This window comes from Triturus cristatus, chromosome 1_1 (assembly GCF_964204655.1).
Source record: "Triturus cristatus chromosome 1_1, aTriCri1.1, whole genome shotgun sequence".
Taxonomy (NCBI): Eukaryota; Metazoa; Chordata; class Amphibia; order Caudata; family Salamandridae; genus Triturus; species Triturus cristatus.
The window spans coordinates 1,051,977,267-1,052,002,978 of NC_140579.1; positions in this window are offsets into that span (position 1 = coordinate 1,051,977,267).

Genomic DNA, 25,712 nt, shown 5'->3' on the forward strand with positions numbered 1-25,712 from the left:
TACCTTGAGCATTCCCAGCAGCCTCAGCAGCAGCCAGCTGTCTGAGGGGTTCAAGAGAGGGACAGGATAACTGAGCCTGCCTCAAGTCAGCCCTTGAAGGTCCCCCTGTCCCCAGAAACTCAACCTGATCAGGTTCAAGCTCTTCAGGGACAGTTCCTTCAGGGTCCTCTAGATCAGCTTCCTGGGAAGGCTGATCATCACTCTGAGGCAGGGGGGAAGGCACAGCCTTGACCCTCCTGTTCTTCTTCTTGGTAGGTGCTTGGTCCATTGTTCCAGGATCCAAGACCTGTGGTTCAGTGAGGCACTTTTTGGCCTGTGACCTGGTCACAGCAAGGACATGTGATGATATACCTAACATCTCTGCATGAGTCCTGTACTCCACTTCTGACCATAGAGAACTCTCTAGGTCATTGCCCAACAAACATTCTACTGGGAGGTCTGCACTAACCACAACCCTTTTGAGGCCAGTTACCCCTCCCCATGAGAAGTTAACAACTGCCACACTGTGTGAAGTAGTGGCATTGCTGGCATTGGTCACCAGGTAGTTCTCACCTGGTATGTACTGTCCAGGGTCCACAAAGCCTGGTGTCACCATAGTGACACTGGCACATGTGTCCCTGTAGGCTTGAGCCACTTTGTCATTAATTAAAGGAGTCTGTCTGTACTTGCCCAGGTTACTGGGGCTCACAGTCAGGGACAAATCAATGTCGCCATCACAGATCAAGACTGCCTGTGTAAGGGTTCTGTCTAAGTCAGAATCTCCTTCAGTTCCCATAGTGATTCCCACTACACCCTTTGTCTGGGGACCAACACTGCTAACAGTAGTACTGGGAGCAGGTGCCTTAGGGGCAACAGTGTTGGGGGCTCCACCCTTTTTGCAATCACTAGTCCAGTGAGTTGTATTTTTACAATGATTGCACCAGGGTTTCTTTTGACCTTCTTTCTTCTTTTTGGACTGTTGGGACCCACCCTCCTTAGTAGTAGTTTGGGGCCCTGTTGAAGACTTCTGGTCTTTAGGTTTCTGATCTCCACCCTTTTGGTCTGTTTTCTTCTGATCACCCCCTTGGCCCTGGTTCTGGTTCTTTTGCTTAACCCTGGTTCTGACCCATTTGTCTGCCTTCTTTCCCAATTCTTGGGGAGAGGTCAGATCAGAGTCAACCAAGTGTTGATGCAGTTGCTGGTTTTGACAGTTATTTAAAATCTGTTCTCTCATCATCAAATTATACAATCCTGTAAAATCAGATACCTTACTTCCCAGCAACCAACCCTCCAAAGCCTTAGTGGCACATTCAATGTATTCAGACCAGTCCTGAGTCTGTGTCTTTTGGTTGTCTCTGAACATTAACCTGTACTGCTCAGTGGTTAAGCCTAACCCATCAACTAGAACACTCTTCAGGACTCTGTAGTTTCTGACATCCTCTTCTCTAACAGTGAGGAGTCTGTCTCTGCCTCTTCCTTCAAAGGAGAGCCAGAGGATTGCTGCCCACTGATCTTCAGGAACCTGCTGTACTTTGCAGGCTCTCTCAAGAGCAGTTATCCACTTGTGGATGTCATCCCCACTTTTGTAGGGGGGCACAACCTTAGACAGGTTTCTATTATCGAAAACCCTATCTTTGTCCTTAGGGACAATGCTGCCACCAGTGGGTATAGACCCACTCTCTTTATGCTGTCTAGCCTTGCTAAGTTTCTCTTCCATCAGGGCTACTTCTAGCTCCTGCTTCCTGATCCTCAGCTGGGCCTCTTGCATCTTGGCCTCATGTTCCCTCCTCTGAGGGGTGGTCATCCTTCTCCTGGAGTGACCTTGAGAGCCTCTAGAGCCATGGGAAGCATTGGAGTCACCTGAGCGATTCCTTTGCCTTCCCAGCCCTGTGTTAAGTCCACTGGGGAGATCCAGTGGGTTGAACCCACTGTCAGTCCCCAATAGCCTTGGTTTAGCTGGGCCAAGTATAACACTTGGCACTGGGCTAGTTCTCCCTTCATCCTCACTACTGTCAGTATCCTTTTCACTCTCCTCCTCTGTGGTAGGCATCCCATCTAAGGGGTGACTATTGGGAAGGGGTACTTCAGTGGCATCTTCAGAAGGGGGGCCTCCTGTTCCTGACCCTAAGGGGGCTAACTGGGAAGCTTTCTTGAGTGCTCTCTGATTCTCATCATTCTGTAAGAGCTCTCTGAGCTCAGCAGAGTTTGGGTTCTTGGGCTGTTTAAGGCCTCTAAGAGTTGCCAAATGCCTGAGCTCATTCTGATTAAGGGTAGCAAAGCTGGTTGGTGCCCTCTGGGGGTCACTCTCGACAGAGATGGGTACAGTGGACCCCTCTGCCCCGGCCATTGCTCTTAAGTGTGGGTGGATGTGTTGCAATCTACCTACACTTGGGTTTACCTACTAAACCTATCTAGTAGTTGTAGTCAGGGTGTGCTACTCCCTTTGCTCTACAACAACTAAGTTCAGTAGAACTTAAGTATATCTAATCTTGTTTTATATGTACCTACAGGTACCTATGTGATCTTTCAATTGGTAACCAAGAGATTACAATGGTAAAACACAGCAAGCTCAAATCCAACCGCTGCTCACCAATGTGAGAAGTTGGCCTGGTATATGCTGTTCACTAGTTCTAGTGACCACCTTGTACCATGCCAAGCAACCCTTATGGTGTGGTTGTAAGTCAACCTTTTCGGACTAGCTGCCCTAGTGGTAGCGTAGGCTAAGCAGTCTTTGAGGCTAAACTCGTGAAGCGTGTTAAGCCAGCTGTTTTACCAAATGCAACCCCCTTTTATACCAATGAAAGGACACCACACAGATATATATTCAAAATATATATGTATTTATTTCTCAAAGTAACCCCTAGTCTCTTTATGAGCACAGGAGCACAAATCGTCAAACAAGATTATCACAGAATACACAGAAGTTGCACTTTATATGGATAGGCCCTGGTGGCCACTCAAACCATATACTAAAATAGTGGTATAAGTACCACGAACAGAAAAGGGAAAAGGCCTAAGGCCTCTAGAATCGCTGGGCCTACAAGGAGCTAACGTCAGTTAGTGACCAGGAGGTCCACGGGTGGCGTGTGCAGAGCAAATAGTCACACGCGTGCTCCCATAGGTTTCAATGGGTGCGTAAAAAGTACAAAGTTACTGCAAAAGGAATCTTCCGGATGACCTAGGAACTTAAGATTTGGAACACAGGCACTAGAGATGTATTACTACACATGGGCACCGGAGTACCAGCTTTACCTCACCCACAGGAAGCGGGTGCATAGGCCTCAAAGTGCGTCGGGTTTCTTCTATCTGTTCCGTTGAGCCTGGGACAAAGATGCTGCAGGCGGTCGGTCGGGAAGAGATGCAGTGGATCCAAGAGTGGATCGGAGATGTTGAAGACCTGTAAGCAGAGGGGACAGTGTTCACAGTCACTAGCCAGTGACCAGCGTGGCACCAGATGGGTACCAGGCGATGTCGGGTGCAAACAGGTGATGAGGGGTAGCTTGTCTCCGCAGCCACGTGGTCCCTGAAGGTCGACGACGTCCAGGAGTCGGCTCACGAGCTGTCCCACGCAGGCTCTCGCTGTCGGCGGTGTCGGCGACTTGATCGAAGCAAACAAGCCTTGGCAAAAGCAATTGTAGGAGGATTCGGAAATCAGCTGTTGGTTCTGACCAGCAAGGTCAGAGGGATTGCTCCTTTGGAGGGGAGCAAGGGCCAGTCTGGAGCAACCAGACCAGCGGTGTTTGTCGTAGATTTCGTCGCCAAGATGGCCACTAGCCAGCGGGCCAGCAACCGGTTAGGCGCGTCGAGTGGCAAAATGCAGAAGGGCCCCACGCAGATCGTGGAGATGCTGGAGGGCTCACCTTTGGTGCAGATGCGGCTCGAGGGTTGGGCTTCTCAGGACCCAAAGCACAACTTGGAGGGAGCCTCGGTTGTTGCACTTGTCAGCTTGTCGTAGTCGTTCCAAGATGGCTGGCTCCACGTGTCTCGGTGCCTCCACGGGTCTCCTCTTTGCAGGGACTGTGGATCGGGCAGTGAGAGGTCTGGAGGTCCAGGTCTTGTCAGTCTCTGGGCTCGGGCTCCGGCGGGAGGCGGCGGCAAAGCAGACGGTGATTCGCTGGATGGTGCTTGCGTTAGCAAGGTGGTCACTCCCTGACCACAGGGGAGATTTTCTTCAGTCTTCTGTGCAGCAGAATGTCGAAGTTCCCGTCTTCTTCTTAGTTTCAAGTTGATTCCAGGATGTCTGAAGTCTTAGGACACAGCTCCTACCTTTATTCGGATTCTAGGGGCCGGACTACCTGCTAGGTCCCTCCCTATGGGTGGGACCAGGAAGGGGGGTGGTTACACCCCCAATCCTTTGTCCAGCTCGCCCCAGGCCCGGGACTGGTGTGCCCCAGGACCGGTTTGAACTGGCATATGCACCGAGGCTCCTTGTGAGCCACAGGCATGTCTGGTTTCTTTCAAGCCCTACCTGACCAATACACAAAATCCTGTCTGGGGTGGTGCACGCACCTCCCCTGGCAGGAAACCCTTTGTCCACACCTCCCAAGCTGGAAGGACTCCCAGCAGCAGGAGGGCAGACTTGTGTCTGTGGTGGCAGCATCCATTTTGTGGAGCTGAGGCTATGTCTGATTTTACCCGGGTTTCAGGTACTGTACATGTCGTGTCCCTCTAGAAGGGTGGAATGCTAACCCCGTCGCCAGAATTGGCGAGGGGTTAGTATTCCAATTCGTATGACACCTTACTCGACATGTTTTGATAAAGCCAAACCAAAGATAGCATTTAACCGCGAGGTTCATAATGCACTTAAGAGTATATGGTATGACGATATCTGGAAACAGTAGAAGGAAGTTGTTCCGACCACTGCAGACAGGCTCAGCTCATGCCAGAGCACCATCTCACATGGAACCACGCACTCTGCCTTCAGGATTGTTAAGGCCTGCCATAGGAGTGACTTATAGGTTACCAGGTGTCCCATTTAAGGTTAGGTATAGGTATACTACACCTAAGTAAGAGGTGATTACACCAACTTACCCCAGCTGAGTGATCAGCCAGTTGTGTCAAATTGTTAGGCCAAGCCTGGGGTGGCATAATACATGCTTCAGCCCTTGGCAGGCCTTGGGTACACCAATGCCCTGGGTACCTAGTGTACACTGGTACAGGGGCTGACAGGGTGATCCACTTCCAATTGGTTATGCACCTAGGGTGCATAGTTTTAATTTAGTAGAGAGAACAGCAGGCTGGGGGTCCGATTGGCAGGCCCACAGCCTCAATATGTCAAAAACCAGTGAAGCAAAAAGCAAAAATTTGGGGTGACCATAGGATAGCAGACCCTACTCTCCTACACACACCCACACACACACAACCACACATACAACCACAACCACACAACCACACCCACACAACCAGAACCAACCACAACCACACAGACACAACCACACACACAACCACACCCACCCACCCACACACAACCACACACACACACCCACACACACACACAACCACACACACAACCACACACACAGCCACACACACACAACCACACAAACAACCACACACACAACCACACCCACAACCACACACAACCATACACACACAACCAGAACCACACACACAACCACACATACAACCAAACACACACAACCATACACACAACCACACAAACAACCACACACACACAACCATACCCACAACCATACCCACAACCACACGACAACAACCACACCTGCACATACACACAACCATACACACACCCCCCCAAACCATACCCACAACCACACCCACACCCACACCCAACCACAACCACACACACACACACAACCACACACACAACCACACACACAACCACACAAACACAACCTCACAAACAACCACACACAGAACCACACACACAACCATAATGACACACACATAACCCCAACCACATTCACACACATACACAACCATACCTACAACCACACACACACAACCACACACACAACCAGAACCACACACACAACCACACACACACAACCACACACACCCACATGCACACAACCACACACACACAACCACACACACAACCACAAAAACAACCACACACACACAACCATACCCACAACCACACCCACACAACCACACCTGCATACCCACACAACCACACACACACCCCCACAACCATACCCACAACCACACCCACACCCAACCACAACCACACACACACACAACCACACACACAACCACACACACAACCAAACATACAACGACACACACAACCTCACAAACAACCACACACACACAACCACACACACAACCACACATACAACCACTCACCCACAACCACACCCAGGCACCCACAACCACACCCACACCCATACAACCACACCCACCCACACAACCACACCCAACCACATCCACAGAACCACACACAGAACCACACACACAACCACACGCACAACCAAACCCAACCACACCCAACCACACATCCACACACACACAACCACACACAACCACACACTCACAACGACACCCAACCACATACAAACACACACAAACACACACAACCACACACACACAACCACACACACAACCACACACACACCCACAACCACAACCACAACCACACAACCACACATACAACAACAACCACACACAGAACCACACTCACAACCACACAAACAACCCCACCCACACAACCAGAACCAACCACAACCACACAGACACAACCACAAACACAACCACACCCACCCACCCACACACAACCACACACACACACAACCACACACACACAATCACACACACAGCCACACACACACAACCACACAAACAACCACACACAACCACACCCACAACCACACACAACCACACACACACAACCAGAACCACACACACAACCACACATACAACCACACACACACAACCATACACACAACCACACAAACAACCACACACACACAACCATACCCACAACCATACCCACAACCACACCACAACAACCACACCTGCACATACACACAACCATACACACACACCCACAACCATACCCACAACCACACCCACACCCAACCACAACCACACACACACACACAACCACACACACAACCACACAAACACAACCTCACAAACAGAACCACACACACAACCATAACGACACACACATACCCCAACCACAACCACACACATACAACCATACGCACAACCACACACACACAACCAGAACCACAACCACACCCACACCCAACCACAACCACACACACACACAACCACACACACAACCACACACACAACCACACAAACACAACCTCATAAACAACCACACACAGAACCACACACACAACCATAACGACACACACATAACCCCAACCACAACCACACACATACACAACCATACCTACAACCACACACACACAACCACACACACAACCAGAACCACACACATAACCACACACACACAGCCACACACACACACCCACATGCACACAACCACACACACACAACCACACACACAACCACAAAAACAACCACACACACACAACCATACCCACAACCACACCAACACAACCACACCTGCATACCCACACAACCGCACACACACAACCACACACCCACAACCACACACACACCCCCACAACCATACCCACAACCACACCCACACCCAACCACAACCACACACACACACAACCACACACACAACCACACACACAACCAAACATACAATGACACACACACAACCTCACAAACAACCACACACACAATCACACACACAACCACAACCACACACACAACCCCAACCACAACCACACACACAACCATACACACAACCACACTCACACAACCACACACACAACCACAGCCACATACACAACACACACAACCACACACACAACACACAAAATCACACACACAACCACACACACACAACCACAACCACTCACACAACCACATACACAACCACACACAACACCACACAACCGCACACACAACCACATACAACCATGCACACACACAACCACACCCAACTTTACCCAACCACACAACCACACCCACAAACACACAACCACAACCACACACAACCACAACCACACACACAACCACACAACCAAACACACACAACCACGCACACACAACCACACACACAACCACACACACAACCACAACCACACACCCACAACCACACACACACAACCACACACACACAACCACACCCACAACAACACACACAACCACAACCACACACACACAACCACACACACACACAACCACACACACAACCACAACCACACACACACAACCACACACACAACCACACAAACAACCACACACACAACCACATCCACAACCACACACAACCACACACACAACCACAACCACATACACAACCACATACACACAACCACACACACAACCACACACACAACCACACACACACAACCACACACACAACCACACACAACCACACACACAACCACACCCACAACCATACCCTCAACCACACCCACACAACCATACCTACACACGCATACATACACACACACAACCACACACCCACAACCACACCCACAGACCCACAACCACACCTACACAACCACACCCACACAATCACACCCAACCACACCCACAGAACCACACACACAACCATACACACAACCACACACAACCACACATACACAACCACACATACACAACCACAAACACACAACCACACACACAAACACACACACATACACACACAACCACACACACACAACTATACATACACAACCACACACATCCACACATACAACCACAACATACAAGCACACACACAACCACACACACACAACCACACACAAAACCACACACATACAACCACACACAACCACACATACACACACAAACCCACAACCACACCCACACCCACAACCGCACCCACAACCACACAACCACACACACAACCACAACCACACACACAACCACACACACAACCACACACACACAACCACACACACACACACAACCACACATACACAATCACACACATACACAACCACAACACACAACCACACACACAACCATACCCACAACCACACCCACATAACCACACCCACAACCACACACATACAACCTCACCCACCCACACACACAACCACACAACCACAACCACACACACACCCACAACCACACCCACAATCACACCCACACAACCACACCCAACCACACACACACAACCATACACACAACCACATACACACAACTACACACATAACCACACACACACAACCACACAAACAACCACACACACAACCACTCCCACAACCATACCTTAAACCACGCCCACACAACCACACCCACACAAACACACAACCACACACCCACAACCACACCCATGCACCCACAACCACACCCACACCCATACAACCACACCCACCCACACAACCACACCCAACCACATCCACAGAACCACACACACAACCACACACACAACCACACACACAACCACACGCACAACCAAACCCAACCACACCCAACCACACATTCACACACACACAACCACACACACAACCAAACATACAACGACACACACACAACCTCACAAACAACCACACACACAACCACACACACAACCACAACCACACACACAACCCCAACCACAACCACACACACAGCCATACACACAACCACACTCACACAACCACACACACAACCACAGCCACATACACAACACACACAACCACACACACAACACACAAAATCACACACACAACCACACACACACAACCACAACCACTCACACAACCACATACACAACCACACACAACACCACACAACCGCACACACAACCACATACAACCATGCACACACACAACCACACCCAACTTTACCCAACCACACACTTACAACCACACCCAACCACATACAAACACACACAACCACACACAAACACACACAACCACACACACACAACCACACACACAACCACACACACACACACAACCACAACCACACATACAACCACAACCACACACACAACCACACACACAACCACACAAACAACCACACCCACACAACCAGAACCAACCACAACCACACAGACACAACCACACCCACACACACAACCACACACACAGCCACAACCACACAACCACACACAAAACCACACACACGACCACACAAACAAACACACCCACACAACCAGAACCAACCACAACCATACAGACACAACCACACACACAACCACACACACACAACCACACCCACCCACACACACACAACCACACACACAACCACACAGACACAACCACACATACACAACCACAACCACACACAACCACACATACAACCAGAACCACACACACAACCACACACACAACCACACGCACAACCAAACCCAACCACACCCAACCACACATCCACACACACACAACCACACACACAACCACACACTCAAAACCATACCCAACCACATACAAACACACACAACCACACACAAACACACACAACCACACACACAAAACCACACACACAACCACACACACACCCACAACCACAACCACACAACCGCACATACAACCACAACCACACACACAACCACACACACAACCACACAAACAACCACACCCACACAACCAGAACCAACCACAACCACACAGACACAACCACACCCACACACACAACCACACATACAACCACAACCACACACAAAACCACACACAACCACACAAACAACCACACCCACACAACCAGAACCAACCACAACCACACAGACACAACCACACACACAACCACATACACACAACCACACCCACCCACACACACACAACCACACACACACAACCACACACACAACCACACATACAGCCACACACACACAACCACACAAACAACCACACACACAACCACACCCACAACCACACACAACCACACACACACAACCAGAACCACACACACAACCACACATGCAACCACACACACATAACCATACACACAATCACACAAACAACCACACACACACAACCATACCCACAACCATACCCACAACCACACCACAACAACCACACCTGCACATACACACAACCATACACACACAACCACACACACACACACAACCACACATACACAATCACACACATACACAACCACAACACACAACCACACACACAACCATACCCACAACCACACCCACATAACCACACCCACAACCACACACATACAACCTCACCCACCCACACACACAACCACACAACCACAACCACACACACACCCACAACCACACCCACAATCACACCCACACAACCACACCCAACCACACACACACAACCATACACACAACCACATACACACAACTACACACATAACCCCCACAGCAATACCCACAACCACACCCACACCCAACCACAACCACACACACACACACACAACCACACACACAACCACACACACAACCACACAAACACAACCTCACAAACAACCACACACAGAACCACACACACAACCATAACGACACACACATAACCCCAACCACAACCACACACACACAACCATACACACAACCACACACACACACAACCACACACACAACCAGAACCACACATACAACCGCACACACACAACCACACACACACCCACATGCACACAACCACACACAACCACACACACAACCACAAAAACAACCCCACACACACAACCATACCCACAACCATACCCACAACCACACCCACACAACCCCACCTGCATACCCACACAACCACACACACACAACCACACACCCACAACCACCCCCACACCCCCACAACCATACCCACAACCACACCCACACCCAACCACAACCACACACACACACAACCACACACACAACCACACACACAACCACACATACAACGATACACACACAACCTCACAAACAACCACACACACACAACCACACACACAACCACAACCACACACACAACCCCAACCACAACCACACACACAACCATACACAAAACCACACTCACACAACCACACACACAACCACAGCCACATACACAACACACACAACCACACACACAACACACAAAATTACACACACACACACAACCACAACCACTCACACAACCACACACACAACCACAACCACTCACACAACCACATACACAATCACACACATACACAACCACAACATACAACCACACACACAACCATACCCACAACCACACACACATAACCACACCCACAACCACACACACAACCACACCCACCCACCCACACAACCACACAACCACAGCCACACACACACCCACAACCACACCCACAACCACACCCACAAAACCACACCCACACAACCACACCCAACCACACACACACACAACCATACACACAAGAACACACACACAACCACACACATAACCACACACACACAACCACACACAACCACACACAACCACACAAACAACCACACACACAACCACTCCCACAACCATACCCTAAACCACGCCCACACAACCACACCCACACACACACACAACCACTCACCTACAACCACACCCATGCACCCACAACCACACCCACACCCATACAACCACACCCACCCACACAACCACACCAACCACATCCACAGAACCACACACACAACCACACACACAACCACACGTGCAACCAAACCCAACCACACCCAACCACACATCCACACACACACAACCACACACACAACCACACACTCACAACCACACACAACCACATACAAACACACACAACCACACACAAACACACACAACCACACACACAACCACACACACAACCACACACACACCCACAACCAGAACCACACAACCGCACATACAACCACAACCACACACACAACCACACACACAACCACACAAATAACCACACCCACACAACCAGAACCAACCACAACCAGACAGACACAACCACACCCACACACACACAACCACACACACAACCACAACCACACAACCACATACAAAACCACACACACGACCATACAAACAACCACACCCACACAACCAGAACCAACCACAACCACACAGACACTTCCACACACACAACCACACCCACCCACCCACACACAACCACACACACACAACCACACACACACACAACCACACACACACAACCACACACACAACCACACACACAGCCACACACACACAACCACACAAACAACCACACACACAACCACACCCACAACCACACACAACCACACACACACAACCAGAACCACACACACAACCACACATACAACCACACACACACAACCATACACACAACCACACAAACAACCACACACACACAACCATACCCACAGCCATACCCACAACCACACGACAACAACCACACCTGCACATACACACAACCATACACACACCCCCACAACCATACCCACAACCACACCCACACCCAACCACAACCACACACACACACAACCACACACACAACCACACACACAACCACACAAACACAACCTCACAAACAACCACACACAGAACCACACACACAACCATAACGACACACACATAACCCCAACCACAACCACACACATACACAACCATACCTACAACCACACACACACAACCACACACACAACCAGAACCACACACACAACCACACACACACAACCACACACACACCCACATGCACACAACCACACACACACAACCACATACACAACCACAAAAACAACCACACACACACAACCATACCCACAACCACACCCACACAACCACACCTGCATACCCACACAACCACACACACACAACCACACACCCACAACCACACATACACACCCACAACCATACCCACAACCACACCCACACCCAACCACAACCACACACACACACAACCACACACACAACCACACACACAACCAAACATACAACGACACACACACAACCTCACAAACAACCACACACACACAACCACACACACAACCACACACACAACCCCTACCACAACCACACACACAACCATACACACAACCACACTCACACAACCACACACCCAACCACAGCCACATACACAACACACACAACCATACACACAACACACAAAATCACACACAACCACACACACACAACCACAACCACTCACACAACCACATACACAACCACACACAACACCACACAACCGCACACACAACCAAATACAACCATGCACACACACAACCATACCCAACTTCACCCAACCACACAACCACACCCACAACCACACACACACAACCACAACCACACACAACCACACACACAACCACACAACCAAACACACACAACCATACACACACAACCACACATACAACCACACACACAACCACAACCACACACACACAACCACACACACACACAACCACACACACAACCACAACCACACACACACAACCACACACACAACCACACACACAACCACATCCACAACCACACACAACCACACACACAACCACAACCACATACACAACCACACACACACAACCACACACAACTACATACAACCACACACACAACCACACCCACAACCATACCCTCAACCACACCCACACAACCATACCCACACACGCATACATACACACACACAACCACACACCCACAACCACACCCACAGACCCACAACCACACCTACACAACCACACCCGCACAATCACATCCAACCACACCCACAGAACCACACACACAACCATACACACAACCACACACAACCACACATACACAACCACACATACACAACCACAAACACACAACCACACACACAAACACACACACACACACAACCACACACACACAACTATACACACACAACCATACACACAACCACACATACAACCACAATATACAAGCACACACACAACCACACACACAACCACACACACAACCACACACACACAACCACACACAACCACACATACACACACAAACCCACAACCACACCCACACCCACAACCGCACCCACAACCACACAACCACACACACAACCACAACCACACACAGAACCACACACACAACCACACACACACAACCACACACACACACACACAACCACACATACACAATCACACACATACACAACCACAACACACAACCACACACACAACCATACCCACAACCACACCCACATAACCACACCCACAACCACACACACACAACCACACCCACCCACACACACAACCACACAACCATAACCACACACACACCCACAACCACACCCACAACCACACCCACACAGCCACACCCAACCACACACACACACAACCATACACACAACCACACACACACAACCACACACATAACCACACACACACAACCACACACAACCACACAAACAACCACACACACAACCACTCCCACAACCATACCTTAAACCATGCCCACACAACCACACCCACACAAACACACAACCACACACCCACAACCACACCCATGCACCCACAACCACACCCACACCCATACAACCACACCCACCCACACAACCACACCCAACCACATCCACAGAACCACACACACAACCACACACACAACCACACGCACAACCAAACCCAACCACACCCAACCACACATCCACACACACACAACCACACACACAACCACACACTCACAACCACACACAACCACATACAAACACACACAACCACACACAAACACACACAACCACACACACACAACCACACACACAACCACACACACAACCACAACCAGAACCACACAACCACACATACAACCACAACCACACACACAACCACACACACAACCACACAAATAACCACACCCACACAACCAGAACCAACCACAACCACACAGACACAACCACACCCACACACACACAACCACACATACAACCACAACCACACAACCACACACAAAACCACACACACGACCACACAAACAACCACACCCACACAACCAGAACCAACCACAACCACACAGACACAACCACACACACAACCACACCCACCCACCCACACACAACCACACACACACACCCACACACACACACAACCACACACACAACCACACACACAGCCACACACACACAACCACACAAACAACCACACACACAACCACACCCACAACCACACACAACCATACACACACAACCAGAACCACACACACAACCACACATACAACCAAACACACACAACCATACACACAACCACACAAACAACCACACACACACAACCATACCCACAACCATACCCACAACCACACGACAACAACCACACCTGCACATACACACAACCATACACACACCCCCACAACCATACCCACAACCACACCCAACCACACCCAACCACAACCACACACACACACACAACCACACACACAACCATACACACAACCCCACAAACACAACCTCACAAACAACCACACACAGAACCACACACACAACCATAATGACACACACATAACCCCAACCACAACCACACACATACACAACCATACCTACAACCACACACACACAACCACACACACAACCAGAACCACACATACAACCACACACACACAACCACACACACACCCACATGCACATAACCACACACACACAACCACACACACAACCACAAAAACAACCACACACACACAACCATACCCACAACCACACCCACACAACCACACCTGCATACCCACACAACCACACACACCCCCACAACCATACCCACAACCACACCCACACCCAACCACACAACCAAACACACACAACCATACACACACAACCACACATACAACCACACACACAACCACAACCACACACACACAACCACACACACACACAACCACACACACAACCACAACCACACACACACAACCACACACACAACCACACACACAACCACATCCACAACCACACACAACCACACACACAACCACAACCACATACACAACCACACACACACAACCACACACAACTACATACAACCACACACACAACCACACCCACAACCATACCCTCAACCACACCCACACAACCATACCCACACACGCATACATACACACACACAACCACACACCCACAACCACACCCACAGACCCACAACCACACCTACACAACCACACCCGCACAATCACATCCAACCACACCCACAGAACCACACACACAACCATACACACAACCACACACAACCACACATACACAACCACACATACACAACCACAAACACACAACCACACACACAAACACACACACACACACAACCACACACACACAACTATACACACACAACCATACACACAACCACACATACAACCACAATATACAAGCACACACACAACCACACACACAACCACACACACAACCACACACACACAACCACACACAACCACACATACACACACAAACCCACAACCACACCCACACCCACAACCGCACCCACAACCACACAACCACACACACAACCACAACCACACACAGAACCACACACACAACCACACACACACAACCACACACACACACACACAACCACACATACACAATCACACACATACACAACCACAACACACAACCACACACACAACCATACCCACAACCACACCCACATAACCACACCCACAACCACACACACACAACCACACCCACCCACACACACAACCACACAACCATAACCACACACACACCCACAACCACACCCACAACCACACCCACACAGCCACACCCAACCACACACACACACAACCATACACACAACCACACACACACAACCACACACATAACCACACACACACAACCACACACAACCACACAAACAACCACACACACAACCACTCCCACAACCATACCTTAAACCATGCCCACACAACCACACCCACACAAACACACAACCACACACCCACAACCACACCCATGCACCCACAACCACACCCACACCCATACAACCACACCCACCCACACAACCACACCCAACCACATCCACAGAACCACACACACAACCACACACACAACCACACGCACAACCAAACCCAACCACACCCAACCACACATCCACACACACACAACCACACACACAACCACACACTCACAACCACACACAACCACATACAAACACACACAACCACACACAAACACACACAACCACACACACACAACCACACACACAACCACACACACAACCACAACCAGAACCACACAACCACACATACAACCACAACCACACACACAACCACACACACAACCACACAAATAACCACACCCACACAACCAGAACCAACCACAACCACACAGACACAACCACACCCACACACACACAACCACACATACAACCACAACCACACAACCACACACAAAACCACACACACGACCACACAAACAACCACACCCACACAACCAGAACCAACCACAACCACACAGACACAACCACACACACAACCACACCCACCCACCCACACACAACCACACACACACACCCACACACACACACAACCACACACACAACCACACACACAGCCACACACACACAACCACACAAACAACCACACACACAACCACACCCACAACCACACACAACCATACACACACAACCAGAACCACACACACAACCACACATACAACCAAACACACACAACCATACACACAACCACACAAACAACCACACACACACAACCATACCCACAACCATACCCACAACCACACGACAACAACCACACCTGCACATACACACAACCATACACACACCCCCACAACCATACCCACAACCACACCCAACCACACCCAACCACAACCACACACACACACACAACCACACACACAACCATACACACAACCCCACAAACACAACCTCACAAACAACCACACACAGAACCACACACACAACCATAATGACACACACATAACCCCAACCACAACCACACACATACACAACCATACCTACAACCACACACACACAACCACACACACAACCAGAACCACACATACAACCACACACACACAACCACACACACACCCACATGCACATAACCACACACACACAACCACACACACAACCACAAAAACAACCACACACACACAACCATACCCACAACCACACCCACACAACCACACCTGCATACCCACACAACCACACACACCCCCACAACCATACCCACAACCACACCCACACCCAACCACAACCACACACACACACAACCACACACACAACCAAACATACAACGACACACACAACCTCACAAACAACCACACACACACAACCACACACACAACCACAACCACACACACAACCCCAACCACAACCACACACACAACCATACACACAACCACACTCACACAACCACATACACAACCACAGCCACATACACAACACACACAACCACACACACAACACACAAAATCACACACACAACCACACACACACAACCACAACCACTCACACAACCACATACACAACCACACACAACACCACACAACCGCACACACAACCACATACAACCATGCACACACACAACCACACCCAACTTCACCCAACCACACAACCACACCCACAACTACACACACACAACCACAACCACACACAACCACAACCACACACACAACCACACAACCAAACACACACAACCACACACATACAACCACACTCACAACCACACACACAACCACAACCACACACACACAACCACACACACACAACCACACACACACAACCACACCCACAACAACACACACAACCACAACCACACACACACAACCACACACACACACAACCACACACACAACCATAACCACACACACACAACCACACACACAACCACACAAACAACCACACACACAACCATATCCACAACCACACACAACCACACACACAACCACAACCACATACACAACCACACACATACAACCACACACACAACCACACACACAACCACACACACACAACCACACACACAACCACACACAACCACACACACAACCACACCCACAACCATACCCTCAACCACACCCACACAACCATACCCACACACGCATACATACACACACACAACCACACACCCACAACCACACCCACAGACCCACAACCACACCTACACAACCACACCGGCACAATCACACCCAACCACACCCACAAAACCACACACACAACCATACACACAACCCCAACCACAACCACACACACAACCATACTGTGAGAAGTTGGCCTGGTATATGCTGTTCACTAGTTCTAGTGACCACCTTGTACCATGCCAAGCAACCCTTATGGTGTGGTTGTAAGTCAACCTTTTCGGACCAGCTGCCCTAGTGGTAGCGTAGGCTAAGCAGTCTTTGAGGCTAAACTCGTGATGCGTGTTAAGCCAGCTGTTTTACCAAATATAACCCCCTTTTATACCAATGAAAGGACACCACACAGATATATATTCAAAATATATATGTATTTATTTCTCAAAGTAACCCCTAGTCTCTTTATGAGCACAGGAGCACAAATCGTCAAACAAGATTATCACAGAATACACAGAAGTTGCACTTTATATGGATAGGCCCTGGTGGCCACTCGAACCATATACTAAAATAGTGGTATAAGTACCACGAACAGAAAAGGGAAAAGGCCTAGGGCCTCTAGAATCGCTGGGCCTACAAGGAGCTAACGTCAGTTAGTGACCAGGAGGTCCACGGGTGGCGTGTGCAGAGCAAATAGTCACACGCGTGCTCCCATAGGTTTCAATGGGTGCGTAAAAAGTACAAAGTTACTGCAAAAGGAATCTTCCGGATGACCTAGGAACTTAAGATTTGGAACACAGGCACTAGAGATGTATTACTACACATGGGCACCGGAGTACCAGCTTTACCTCACCCACAGGAAGCGGGTGCATAGGCCTCAAAGTGCGTCGGGTTTCTTCTATCTGTTCCGTTGAGCCTGGGACAAAGATGCTGCAGGCGGTCGGTCGGGAAGAGATGCAGTGGATCCAAGAGTGGATCGGAGATGTTGAAGACCTGTAAGCAGAGGGGACAGTGTTCACAGTCACTAGCCAGTGACCAGCGTGGCACCAGATGGGTACCAGGCGATGTCGGGTGCAAACAGGTGATGAGGGGTAGCTTGTCTCCGCAGCCACGTGGTCCCTGAAGGTCGACGACGTCCAGGAGTCGGCTCACGAGCTGTCCCACGCAGGCTCTCGCTGTCGGCGGTGTCGGCGACTTGATCGAAGCAAACAAGCCTTGGCAAAAGCAATTGTAGGAGGATTCGGAAATCAGCTGTTGGTTCTGACCAGCAAGGTCAGAGGGATTGCTCCTTTGGAGGGGAGCAAGGGCCAGTCAGGAGCAACCAGACCAGCGGTGTTTGTCGTAGATTTCGTCGCCAAGATGGCCACTAGCCAGCGGGCCAGCAACCGGTTAGGCGCGTCGAGTGGCAAAATGCAGAAGGGCCCCACGCAGATCGTGGAGATGCTGGAGGGCTCACCTTTGGTGCAGATGCTGCTCGAGGGTTGGGCTTCTCAGGACCCAAAGCACAACTTGGAGGGAGCCTCGGTTGTTGCACTGGTCAGCTTGTCGTAGTCGTTCCAAGATGGCTGGCTCCACGTGTCTCGGTGCCTCCACGGGTCTCCTCTTTGCAGGGACTGTGGATCGGGCGGTGAGAGGTCTGGAGGTCCAGGTCTTGTCAGTCTCTGGGCTCGGGCTCCGGCGGGAGGCGGCGGCAAAGCAGACGGTGATTCGCTGGATGGTGCTTGCGTTAGCAAGGTGGTCACTCCCTGACCACAGGGGAGATTTTCTTCAGTCTTCTGTGCAGCAGAATGTCGAAGTTCCCGTCTTCTTCTTAGTTTCAAGTTGATTCCAGGATGTCTGAAGTCTTAGGACACAGCTCCTACCTTTATTCGGATTCTAGGGGCCGGACTACCTGCTAGGTCCCTCCCTATGGGTGGGACCAGGAAGGGGGGTGGTTACACCCCCAATCCTTTGTCCAGCTCGCCCCAGGCCCGGGACTGGTGTGCCCCAGGACCGGTTTGAACTGGCATATGCACCGAGGCTCCTTGTGAGCCACAGGCATGTCTGGTTTCTTTCAAGCCCTACCTGACCAATACACAAAATCCTGTCTGGGGTGGTGCACGCACCTCCCCTGGCAGGAAACCCTTTGTCCACACCTCCCAAGCTGGAAGGACTCCCAGCAGCAGGAGGGCAGACTTGTGTCTGTGGTGGCAGCATCCATTTTGTGGAGCTGAGGCTATGTCTGATTTTACCCGGGTTTCAGGTACTGTACATGTCGTGTCCCTCTAGAAGGGTGGAATGCTAACCCCGTCGCCAGAATTGGCGAGGGGTTAGTATTCCAATTCGTATGACACCTTACTCGACATGTTTTGATAAAGCCCAACCAAAGATAGCATTTAACCGCGAGGTTCATAATGCACTTAAGAGTATATGGTATGACGATATCTGGAAACAGTAGAAGGAAGTTGTTCCGACCACTGCAGACAGGCTCAGCTCATGCCAGAGCACCATCTCACATGGAACCAAGCACTCTGCCTTCAGGATTGTTAAGGCCTGCCATAGGAGTGACTTATAGGTTACCAGGTGTCCCATTTAAGGTTAGGTATAGGTATACTACACCTAAGTAAGAGGTGATTACACCAACTTACCCCAGCTGAGTGATCAGCCAGTTGTGTCAGGTTGTTAGGCCAAGCCTGGGGTGGCATAATACATGCTGCAGCCCCTGGCAGGCCTTGGGTACACCAATGCCCTGGGTACCTAGTGTACACTGGTACAGGGGCTGACAGGGTGATCCACTTCCAATTGGTTATGCACCTAGGGTGCATAGTTTTAATTTAGTAGAGAGAACAGCAGGCTGGGGGTCTGATTGGCAGGCCCACAGCCTCAATATGTCAAAAACCAGTGAAGCAAAAAGCAAAAATTTGGGGTGACCATAGGATAGCAGACCCTACTCTCCTACACAACCCCCCCCCAAACGCTGGGACATTAAACTAGCCTTGACCAGTCTCGTCTTCATGTCCTAAGTGGAAGTACCTGGAGAGACCATCTGCATTCCCATGGTCAGTACCTGGCCGGTGCTCCACTGTAAAGTCCATCCCCTGTAGGGAAATGGACCACCTAAGCAGTTTGGGGTTTTCACCCTTCATCTGATTTAGCCACAAGAGGGGCTTATGGTCGGTCTGAATCTTGAAGTGAGTGCCAAACAAGTATGGCCTCAGCTTCTTCAGGGCCCACACCACAGCAAAGGCCTCCCTCTCAATAGCTGACCAATTCTTCTCTCTGGGGGTCAACCTTCTGCTAATAAAAGCAATGGGTTGGTCTTGACCATCTACATTAAGTTGTGACAGCACAGCTCCCACACCCAACTCAGAAGCATCTGTTTGGACAATAAACTCTTTGGAGTAGTCAGGACTTTTCAGGATAGGTGCAGAGCACATGGCCTCCTTCAGGTCATCAAATGCCTTTTGACAGCTTACTGTCCACTGAACCTTTTTGGGCATCTTCTTGGATGTCAGATCATTAAGAGGAGTCACAATGGACCCATAGTTCTTAACAAACTTCCTGTAATACCCAGTCAAGCCCAAGAAAGCTTGAACTTGAGTCTGGGTGGTTGGAGGGGACCAATCCTTGATGGACTGTATCTTACTCTCCAGTGGTTGAACTTGGCCCCCACCTACAAGGTGGCCCAAATACACAACCTTACTCTGCCCTATCTGGCACTTAGTAGCCTTGATAGTGAGGCCTGCCCTTTGCAGAGCCTCAAGAGCCTTCTTCAGGTGGATCAGGTGATCCTCCCAGGTGGAACTAAAGACAGCAATGTCATCAAGATATGCTGCGCAAAAGTCATCCAACCCAGTAAGGACTTGGTTCACCAGCCTTTGGAAGGTGGCAGGTGCATTCTTCAGACCAAAGGGCATCACCACAAACTGATAATGCCCACCTGGGGTTGAGAATGCTGTTTTGGCCTTAGACTCCTCAGCTAACCTGATTTGCCAATAGCCAGCTGTCAAGTCAAATGTGCTCAAAAACTTTGCAGAAGCTAGTCTGTCTATGAGCTCATCTGCCCTTGGAATAGGGTGTGCATCTGTCCTGGTGACAGCATTGAGTCCTCTGTAGTCCACACAGAACCTCATCTCTCTCTTGCCATCTTTGGTGTGAGGTTTGGGGACCAGAACCACTGGGCTAGCCCAGGGGCTCTCTGAGGGTTCAATGACACCTAATTCCAGCATTTTATGTACCTCAGCCTTTATACAGTCCCTGACGTGGTCAGGTTGTCTGTAAAGTTTGTTCTTTACAGGCAGACTGTCACCAGTGTCCACAACATGGGTACACCAGTCAGTTTGACTAGGTATCAAGGAAAACATATGTGAAAATGATTGTAGAACCTGTCTACATTCAGTCTGCTGATGGGCAGTGAGGTTGCCTCCAAGGGTCACTCCTTCAACTGAGCCATCTTCAGGGTTCTGAGACAACAGGTCTGGGAGAGGGTCACTCTCTGCCTCCTGTCCCTCATCTGTAGCCATGAGCAAGCCCATGTCTGCCCTGTCAACATATGCTTTAAGCCTGTTAACATGGAGTACCCTGTGGGGACTCCTGGGAGTTCCTAGGTCCACCAAGTAGGTGACCTCTCCCTTCTTTTCCAGGATTGTATGGGGTCCAGACCATTTGTCTTGGAGTGCTGCTGGGGCCACTGGCTCCAACACCCATACCTTCTGTCCTGGCTGATACTCAACCAAGACAGCCTTTTGGTCATGCCAAGCTTTCTGTAAGGCCTGGCTTGCCTCAAGGTTTTTAGATGCCTTCTCCATATACTCAGCCATCCTGGAGCGGAGACCAAGTACATAGTCCACTATGTCTAGCTTAGGCTTTTTGAGAGGTAACTCCCATCCTTCCTTCACCAAACACAGTGGGCCTCTCACAGGGTGCCCAAACAACAATTCAAAGGGGCTGTAGCCAACTCCTTTTTGTGGGACCTCTCTGTAAGCAAACAGAAGGCAGGGTAGAAGGATATCCCATCTTCGCCTGAGCTTTTCAGGTAATCCTTTGATCATACCCTTTAGGGTCTTGTTGAATCTCTCAACAAGCCCATTGCATTGTGGGTGATAAGGGGTGGTGAACTTGTAGTTGACACCACATTCCTTCCACATAGCTGTCAAGTATCCTGACATAAAGTTGGTACCTCTGTCAGATACTATCTCCTTAGGAAACCCCACTCTGGAGAATACTCCCAGCAGGGCCCTGGCCACAACAGGAGCTGTAGTGGTCCTAAGGGGAATTGCCTCTGGATACCTGGTGGCATGATCCACTACCACCAGTATAAATCTGTGCCCAGATGCAGTGGGAGGATCCATGGGACCCACTATGTCTATTCCCACTCTTTCAAAGGGAACCCCCACCACAGGTAGTGGTATCAGGGGGGCCTTTGTTGTGCCACCTGATTTGCCACTGGCTTGGCAGGTAACACAGGAGCGACAAAACTCCTTTGTATCTTCATTCATATGAGGCCAGTGAAAGTGAGGGACAAGTCTGTCCCAGGTCTTGTTCTGGCCTAGGTGTCCTGCTAAAGGAATATCATGGGCCAAGGTAAGAAGGAAGCCCCTAAATTGCAGAGGTATAACCAACCTCCTGGTTGCACCAGGCTTGGGGTCTCTAGCCTCTGAATAAAGGAGCCCTTCATCCCAATACACTTTATGGGTACCTTGAGCATTCCCAGCAGCCTCAGCAGCAGCCAGCTGTCTGAGGGGTTCAAGAGAGGGACAGGATAACTGAGCCTGCCTCAAGTCAGCCCTTGAAGGTCCCCCTGTCCCCAGAAACTCAACCTGATCAGGTTCAAGCTCTTCAGGGACAGTTCCTTCAGGGTCCTCTAGATCAGCTTCCTGGGAAGGCTGATCATCACTCTGAGG